The following is a 9,651-nucleotide window of genomic DNA, read 5'->3' as shown; positions in this document are numbered from 1 at the left end:
GCACCACACGCGATCTATTACGCGTCGAGAGCCTTAAGTGGAGCCCAACTTAATTACTCCACGACGGAGAAAGAATTATTAGCTGTTATTTTTGCACTAGAAAAATTTAGGTCATATTTATTGGGTGCAAAAGTAATAGTTTTCTCTGATCATGCAGCTTTGAGGTACTTGCTGGCGAAGAAGGATGCTAAACCAAGGTTGATCAGGTGGATTTTGCTCCTGCAGGAGTTCGACCTAGAAATCAGGGATAAGAGCGGAGCTGAGAATCTGGTGGCTGATCATTTGAGCCGGTTGCTCACAAATCAAGAGGATCTACCGTTAAGAGAATCATTTCCTGAGGAACAATTATTAGCCATTGAGTCGTCAATACCTTGGTATGCTGACATTGTAAATTTTTTGGTAACGAATCAATTACCTGCAGGGTGGTCAAAAGCTAAAAGAGATAAGCTAAAGAGTGATGTCAAACATTACCTTTGGGATGACCCCTACCTGTGGAGGCAATGCTCAGACCAAGTAATAAGAAGGTGTGTAAGTGCAGGTGAGTTTCACTCTATTTTGACTTTTTGTCATTCGTTTGCATGTGGAGGGCATTTTGGTCCTAAGCGGACAACTCGTAAGGTGTTGGAAAGTGGTTTTTATTGGCCTACTCTCTTCAAGGATGCATACTTGTTCTGCAAATCTTGTGATAAGTGTCAAAGGGTGGGGAATATCTCTCGTAGAGACCAAATGAGTCAAACCCCCATATTATTTGTTGAGATTTTTGATGTCTGGGGTATAGATTTCATGGGTCCCTTCCCCTCATCTTTTGGTTTCCTGTACATTTTATTTGCTGTTGACTATGTTTCCAAGTGGGTGGAGGCAAAAGCCACCCGGACTAATGATTCTCGAGTGGTTGCAGATTTTATAAGATCTAACATCTTCGTCCGTTTTGGAATGCCGAGAGCCATAGTGAGTGACAGGGGCACCCATTTCTGTAATAAGACGATCACTGCTTTGTTTCGTAAGTATGGTGTGCTCCACAAAGTGTCCACTCCCTACCATCCCCAAACGAATGGTCAGGCCGAAGTATCGAATAGAGAGGTTAAGTCGATTCTGGAAAAGATGGTGAGACCTGATAGAAAGGATTGGAGTGTGAAACTGGAGGATGCTCTCTGGGCTTACCGCACTGCGTATAAAACGCCAATTGGAATGTCCCCTTACAGGTTAGTTTTTGGGAAGCCGTGCCACTTACCGGTAGAATTTGAACATAAGGCGTTTTGGGCGCTCAAGCGGTGTAATATGGACCTTATGGAGGCCGGAGGAAATAGAAAGCTCCAATTACAAGAGTTGGAGGAGCTAATGAATGAAGCCTATGAGAATGCAGCAATTTATAAGGAGAAAAACAAAGTCTTTCATGACCAACAAGTCTCGAGGAAGTCGTTTGTCGTTGGGCAAAAAGTCCTACTTTATCACTCGAGGCTTAAGCTTTTTCCTGGTAAGTTGCGTTCCCGTTGGATTGGTCCATTTGTTGTTACTAATATTTCTCATTATGGCGCAGTGGAAATCCAAAGTCTCAAGACGGAGAAAAAGTTCGTAGTCAACGGTCATAGTTTAAAGCCTTATTATGAAGGGTTTAATAGCGAGCACGTGGAGGTTCTATTCCTTGATGATCCAAGTGGTGAAGTCTAGACCGTTGAAAACTATGTCTAGCCAAAGACGTTAAAGAAAGGCGCTGCTTGGGAGGCAACCCAAGAAGTACAATATTAGTTGTGATCATTTTTCCTTACTTTATGATTTTTCAGTGTTATTTTAATGTTTTGATGTTTTTTGTGGTGTTGGACAGAAGAGTAGGGGTTCCAAGGTATGCCCACGCCTTGCAAGGGAGAAAAGGAAGAAAAAAAAAATTCGTTTGGACGTTATTTGCATGTGGTGGGCAGAAGCGAATGCCCTCCAAGGCGTGCCCACACCTTCCAACCCCTCCGATAGCCAAAGAGTAAAAAAAAAAAAACAACTTTGACCGAGACCTTACTTTCCCATTCTTTTCTTGTCTTTGTTCTCTCTAGTCTGGTCACCGTCCAAGGAATTGAACAACAACTCTTCCAATTTCTTTGTTTTGTCCTGATTGCACTTTTCTTCCTCCTTTTTCCTTGTTGCCCGCCGCCGTCCGCCGCCTCCTCGGAGTGCTGCAGCCACCGCCGCCCGACGCCAGCCGTCATCCTCGCGCGCCCCTTTTCCCTTCAGCACCGTGCGTCCCAGATCCGCTGCCGCGCGCCTCTCCCACGCGCGCAGGCAGCAGCAGCGAGAGGCTGCAGGGCGCGCCTCTCCCGCGCGCGCCAGACCCCCCTGCGCCTCTCCCAGTCGCGCAGCGCAGCAGCATCAGCGCCCAGGTCCCTCCAGCGCGCGCCAGTCCCCTTGCGCAGCCCAGCAGCCGCGCGCGCAGACAGCAGCCGCGCGAGCACTCTCCAGCGCGCCAGCCCCCTTGCGTTTTCTCCTGCCGCGCGCCGCCTCAGCCCGCAACCTCGCCAGTCGCACACCAGCGCCCGCGACCTACTCTTTCGACCAGTCCTCTGCGCGCGCCCAGCCTCAGCTCTCCTTCTCCGCCAATTTCTTCTTCAGCGTAGACAAAGAAAAAAAGTGGTACCCCTATTTGCCTTTCTTGTTAAACTGGTGACTTCGAGTGGGAATTTTAATTGCTGAATGTTTGCCCCTTTTTGGGTCGCTATAATTGTTGGTATTGTCGGGGGAACATTTGGTTGTTGTCTGGCTGGGAGAATCCTCATATCTGCCTTGCATTCATTATCTATTTTGGGAAATCTGTGGGCTCTAGTGAATTTATTATTTGGAACAAGTGGTCAGTTGCTCGTTGATAGTTGCCTGTTATTGACTGATATCTTGTTTTAAGGGGAGTTGGAGTGGTCTTCTTTATTGTTGTCGGCTATTTAACAGCAGTGGGGCATTGGTTGGTGTTTGTTGACCGGTTGCTGTTTGGTGGGGACATTGTGTTCCCTCTTTGCTATTGGACTGTTGATTGTTGAATATTATTGGTTACCTGTGGTCCCGTGTCTTCTTTTGGGTAATTGATTGGCTATCTCCGGGCTGCTTTACATTTCATTTCTGGGCATCCGAATGCCTCCAAAGAAGGCGACAACTGCTGGGCCGTCTGGGTCCCAACCTCGCAAGAGGCGAGCCCCGGTTCAACCCACCATTCGGTCTCGTTTGGGCCTGAATAAGAGCACTATGTCTCCCGGAGGAGGGGGGAAAACGGTCACTAATCTTACACAGGCACAAGTGGAGCGGTTTAATAACTTGGCAAACCGTCCTTTTACTCCTTGTAGGTGCTTTCATGCCCCGACCTTGGACCATTTGCGAATTGCACGGGAGGTTGAACAGTTATTCTCAGCCATAGGTTGGCAACAATATCTAACCATTAACTATCCTACGTTTGAGGAGCTGTGTTGTGAACTCTTCTCCACATTCGAGTTCAACAGAAATGAATTCATCACTTTGGATGAGCCGGAGGTCATTAATTTCAGATTGGGAGGTACTCAGTTTGGTATGTCAATTAATGAGTTTAACCTGACTTTGGGGTTTGCTAGTGAGGACACCATTGCTTCTGGGGCATATAAATCAGTGCGTGTGACTACACCCGACCGTTCTCTACTGACTACATTGACATTTGGAGGGAGTGGTCCACGGATCGTCAACTTTACAATCCGAGTCAGTCGAAGGCCTCCCATCTGAAGGATCCAGTCTTGAAGGTTGTCCACAGGTTTTTAGCTCACAATTTATCGGGGCGAAAGGATACCTCCGGCACACTTACCAAGGTGAAATTCTATTTTCTTTGGTGCATGCGCAACAAGGTTAAGGTTAACTTTGGATGTTGGGTGGCCACCCAGATGGAAACGGTCATGCAAAAGCGTAATAAGCCGGTGATACTGGGATCACTCATTACTCACTTGGCCATTCGAGTGGGAGTGCTTGATCTGGACAAGGAGCACAACTACACTCTAGCTCGAGAAAATGAACCCCTGGATTTGCGTAGCTTGGAGCGAATGGGGGTTATTTTCAAAGTGGGCGATGTTTATCAGTTTACGCCTCCTGGTGAGGGCGGGCCGCGGCCTCGGGTGCCTACCACTGCACCCTCCACTGACTCGCCACCCCATCCGGACCAGGCGGGTCCGTCCTCCTCTCATCCTTCGCCTGCTGGAGACCCCCGTTACCCGGACCTCCAAGTGGGTCTTCATGAACTCAACACCCAACTGGCAAGGATAGATGGCCGGCTTATGGCGCTCCAGGTTTTCGCCCGCATTCAGGCAGAGAATCAAGCAGCTTACTATGCTCATATTGGCTTCCAGCCGCCGCATCCGCCGCCTCCTTAGGCTCCGGCCGCACCTTTTCAGTAGTCAGGGAAGTTCTCGCTCCCTCTGCCCTTGCAATTTATTTTTCTAGGTTACATTGAGGACAATGTAGATTTTAGGTGTGGGGGGAGTGGCTTCCATTACTTTCTTTTTCATTAGTTCTTTTTGCTTTGTTACTTTAAAAAAAAAAAATAAAAAAGAAAAAGAAGAAATGGAAAAAATAAAAAAAAACATTGTAGTTAGTCGCCTTTTTGGTTATTTTTATGCTTGTTAGTGTTGGGGCATGTTGCTGTGATGAATGACATAATCAAAGTGAGTGGGTATGTGGTCGTATATGCTAGCCGTGCATTTTGTTTCCCTTGGCAATGTCATCGAATGTTGAGTATACTGGAATTCACCCATTTTTGTAACTCTTGGGGAGCTTTTGGGCCTTACTTGAGCGTATTATTCTTGTTTGCTCTATTTTGTTTGATTGAGTGGGTATCGCACATGGTTTGAACATTCTAGAACTTGCTGTTTTGTACATGTCAAGACCGCATTTTGATGAACTAGATGCATTTGAAATGATAAGGGCATTTAGGATTTAACCCTCTTCAGCTATCTAAAAAAATCAAGCCCTCATTTTATATCCCAATAGTGAACCAACTTGAGCTTCTGTCCTTCGTTTCTGGTTGATATCCGTGTTTGTTAACCCGAGACCTCTTTAAACTTTCTTGTTCACCCCTGTGTTGTCAAGGGATGTCTGAAATCCATCATTTGCGCAAAGCAAACGAATTTGGGGTTGAAAGTGTTGTTAGATTAGGAGCTATATGATGCTATCTTTGTGTAAAGGAGGGGAAATTGGAAAAGGTCACTGACCAGAGGACTTCGGCTTACAGGGCGTGCCCACGCCTTACAGGACTGTCTCTTAAAAAAAAAAATATCATGAAGAGACCTCGTGACCAGAGGACTATGGGCTACAAGGCGTGCCCACGCCTTGCGAGCAGTTAAAAAAAAAAAAAATTTTGGGTCACTTGTACATGGTGTAGAAACTGCCTTGTTAGTGAAACCCCTCCGGTAAAGCACTGTGGTTATTAGTGAGTTTCGGACGTTCTCTTGACACTTTACCCCGTATCTATACCTCGTTAACCCGCCTTTCACCTGAGCCACATTACAACCTTATTAAAGTCCCTTTGATTTATGTGTTTAGTTCACTTTTAAAGGGTGGAGATGTGATAAATGTGCAAGCCTATGGTAATGGCACTCCGTGATTTTGAATTGAGCGTTTCTAGTATTCATATATATATTCTTTGAATTACAACATGTCCGGTGTGTTCTACTTTTGGTGATATTGTCAGGGACCCTAGATGCTTGTGTTAGTATAGACTATTACATGACCTTTGCTCTCTTGGTTGTACTTCTGAGCTCCGAAATGCTTGAGGGCAAGCATTGTCTAGGTGTGGGGGGATTTGATAGAACGGTTATTTGGCGTATTTTGCACTACTATCTTGTCCTAATTTTGGCTATTCACGGTACTAAGAATTGGAATTTCACTCATATTCGATATTTGTGTGAATTGTAGGTGGTAGGCATGAAAAATGATCTCGCGGGGTGAATTTCCAGAAGACTTTCCGTTCCAGGGCGTGGCCACGCCTTGGAAGGTGGACGAAACCGAAAGACCGGACCGTGGTCCACGTGAACCCGGAGCGTGGGATCAGAACTCTGGAGACAACACTAGGCTTTGCACCAGACGTTTCAGACGTTTGACTCTTCTTGGACGGCGGCTATAAAAAGAAAAGGACAAAGCAAGATTGGGGGGCATCTATTTTTTTAGGCTTAGTTTTCTTTTCCTACGTCTTGTCAGCGGTCGGACGCTTTTTTCTCTTCTTTCGCTTTCCGGCTTTTTGGTTTTCTCTTCGGCAGCCGCAACTTAGACTAGCTTGGAGTGACCTTTTCAATCTTTTTTGTTTTCTCTTTCCCAGGTGCTAGACGTCGCTTTCCTCTTCTGACTTTCAACTTTTCCGCTGGACAATTCATTCGTAGCTTTGGCTTTGTAATTGGGACCCCGAAGCAGGGACGAAGGCAGGGCCTCTTTTCGGTTGTTATTGCAGTTAATTTCCCTTTCCCAATTGTTTGGCAAATAATTGAATGAATTCAATTAAATCACGCGGGATTGAAACGATGAGGAGCGGCTAATTTCCCCCTCTACCCAAAGGTTGACGCAAGGGCGCGGTCCATAATATCTGTGAGATCTAATCAAGCTTTCATTATTTCCTCCAATTTTGTTGCTATTCGTGCGTTTCCTGAATTAATTGTTCATGGGTATTTGATTAATTGAATATCAACGGCCGGGTATTTGATTTAATTTAATAGCCTACTGCCACGTTAATTAAATAGAATCCGTAATTGTTCATTTAATTGACACCCCGTGGCAACCACCATAATTGGTTTTATGATGGGGAAACGCAAGATCTAGCTTAAATAAACCCTCTTAGCGCGTTTATTGGTTAGGGTTGGGTTCTTCTAGCTTTAATGCAATTGGGTAATTAAATTCCTACGGTCGTACCTAGGGTTGTTATCTGGTTAGGGAAGCAGTCAATGGTCGTACCTTGACTGTCGAAAAAGTAAGGAAGAACTGGTTGTCAGAGCTTATTGATGGCTATAACCAACCTAGTGATAAATGGATGAAATATCTTTGCATCGATGATCATTTAATTGGACCGTGCCTGCGCAGTTGATCCTTTGGGTAGAACTTTTGTTAATTGCTATTTTCAGTGAATTGTGCTTTGTGAGTTAGTTTTGAATTTTGTTTGTTTTATTTTATTTTATTTTTATTTGCCTCCCATTGAAAATCCCCCAATTTCGTTCTACTAATTTGGAAAGAAATAATTTCCTACCTGCTCCCTGTGGAATCGACCCTACTTGCCATTGTACGCAAAATTAGTATTTTTATAGACAAATCCGGTATATCGGATTAAGCAAACTCTTCGGGAACAGGGTGAATCAAGTAACCCATTGCACACCTAGAGTCCCTGCTCCAGTACTTGGATTTGTTCTATAATTATTTAATTGAGGTGGTAATTAGGACTTTTTAGTAATTATTATTGCACAGGTTCGGCACCTGTCAATCGTATATATTGATTTAAAAGAAAATGATGGATGATGACTAGACAAAATATTAAGCATTAGAGACTAAGTAGGATCTGGTCTTTACTTTTATTTGTCCAAAATAACCTTCTCCCTAATATTTATATTTATTGCATTTCAATAATAACAATAATTGTAGTAGTTAGGAAGAAAAATATAATCTCAATTAAATTTGAATTAATAAGACAATAAAAAAAATACAATACTCCAAACCAGTATATCTCTCTGCATTCTATTTCAATTTTTTTATTTTCATTAAAAATTCTTGATTAGTCATAGCCTAATTAAATTTTTAAATCTTCAAAACTATTAGTATTGATACCAAAATAACGTGTTCTTAGAATAATAGAATGTATATCATTTGTGCTTTATGTCAAATTTGTCCAAAAAATTAAACAATAAAAGGAAACAAAAAAAGAAAAAACTCAATTATCTCTACCAATGAAATTTCAATTCTCAAAAAACGAATAGTCAAATAGAAAAAATTTATATGTGGTGGATCATTCATACTCCATTATTAATAGAAATAGTACACACAAAATAATACAAAGAGTTTGATTTCAAAAAATACATATCTCTTCATTTTTCAAAAAAAAAAAACATGCATATAACTGCATATTGAGGAATTTCATCAAGCAACTGACAAATTCAACTAAAGTAACTTGAAAAATAACAATGGTAGAACATGAAATAGATATTTATGCAAAAAAATTTATTTTTTATTTAATTTAATTTTACTTTTACCCTCCCACCCCCTTTCCACATCCTTTTCATCCCTAATTGTTAAGTATATGATTTGAATCCTAAACTTGACATCGAAGAAAATTCTAAGAATTCTACTTTGACCATTGGGCCAATCCCAATAGTTAACAAACTATTAACTTTTACTTAGAGTGCAAATTCAGATCTAAGTCCAAAAGAAAAAAAAATTGTTCATATATCTAATTAAAACTTAAAAATTAAAAAATTTTAGTGGTATTATTATAATTTGTTTGCCTTGAAAAAAAAAAGAAAAAACAAATAGAAGTAATTAGAAGTATCGATATTGTACAGACCATTCAAAATATTGATGCTTTTGTCAAATTATTTCATATTTGGTCAAATCTTTTTTTTTTTAAAAAAATGTTACATTTTCATCTTCTTTAATTAATTGTCCTTAAAACCGTTATTAGAAATTGAAAGAGACTAAATGTACTCTCATTTGTTAAAAATTCTCTAGAGATTTTATATGAATTTTTAGATACAACATTTTTGTGAATTTTTTTTTTTTGCTTTTAAAAGAATGATTTTAAGGACAATTAATTAAAGAAGATGAAAAATTAAATTAAAAAATAGGGAGAAGGATGGGTTCAAGACCAAAACAGGGAGAAGTTTAATGCTCATATCCTAGCTTTTTTAAATAAAAGATAAATTGTAATGTAGCTGTAGTCGTAACCAATAGAGTGTAAGTAACCATATGAGGTCTGTGTGGTACTCTGCTGGCATTAAACATGATGTGACCCTTTCATCCTCCATGTCGGGCAGTCAAACATTATGGTCTACAAGCCATTTTTTCTGCCATCCTAATTATTCAGATGTTGGTTCAAAATTTCTCTTCATAGAAGTCAGACATGATTGCCATCCTATAGTTGTAAGCCTTTTATTCATTAAGTTATTGAATTATTAAAAATTAAATTTAATACATATAATTATATATATATCACATTAAGTAATAAGTGAATAGGTTTGTCGCTTATTTTGTGGAAGCGAGTTTTTAAGGACAATTAATTAAGGAAGATGAAAAATTAAATAAAAAAAGAAAATAGGAAGAAGATTGGGTTGAGTAGTAAGGGGAAGAGATTATAAGTAGAAAGTTCTCGGTTCAAAACCTCCCACTTATTAAAAATAAAATAGAAAATATGCAAATATTAAATTTGTTTTAAAATTTTTCACAATAAATTTTGATTTATAAGAAATATTGTATTTTATGATGTCATAATCACGTGCAAAGCGCGTGACCTATTACTAGTTATATATAAAATGTTGATCTAGAAAGGTTTTAATTAAATTATTGATTAGGCCCGAAACCCAATCTATGTATAATTTGTAAATCCTCCTTAAGTTTAAAATGCATGATACAATAAACAAAGATTAGTATTGTAAAGGGTCATCTAGAAAGCCTTTAACAGATTTGCAAGGAATCAAAGTA

The sequence above is a fragment of the Coffea eugenioides genome, chromosome 10 (assembly GCF_003713205.1).
Source record: "Coffea eugenioides isolate CCC68of chromosome 10, Ceug_1.0, whole genome shotgun sequence".
Classification (NCBI taxonomy): Eukaryota; Viridiplantae; Streptophyta; class Magnoliopsida; order Gentianales; family Rubiaceae; genus Coffea; species Coffea eugenioides.
The sequence above is the reverse complement of the archived record's forward strand: the minus strand, read 5'-3'. Positions refer to the sequence as shown.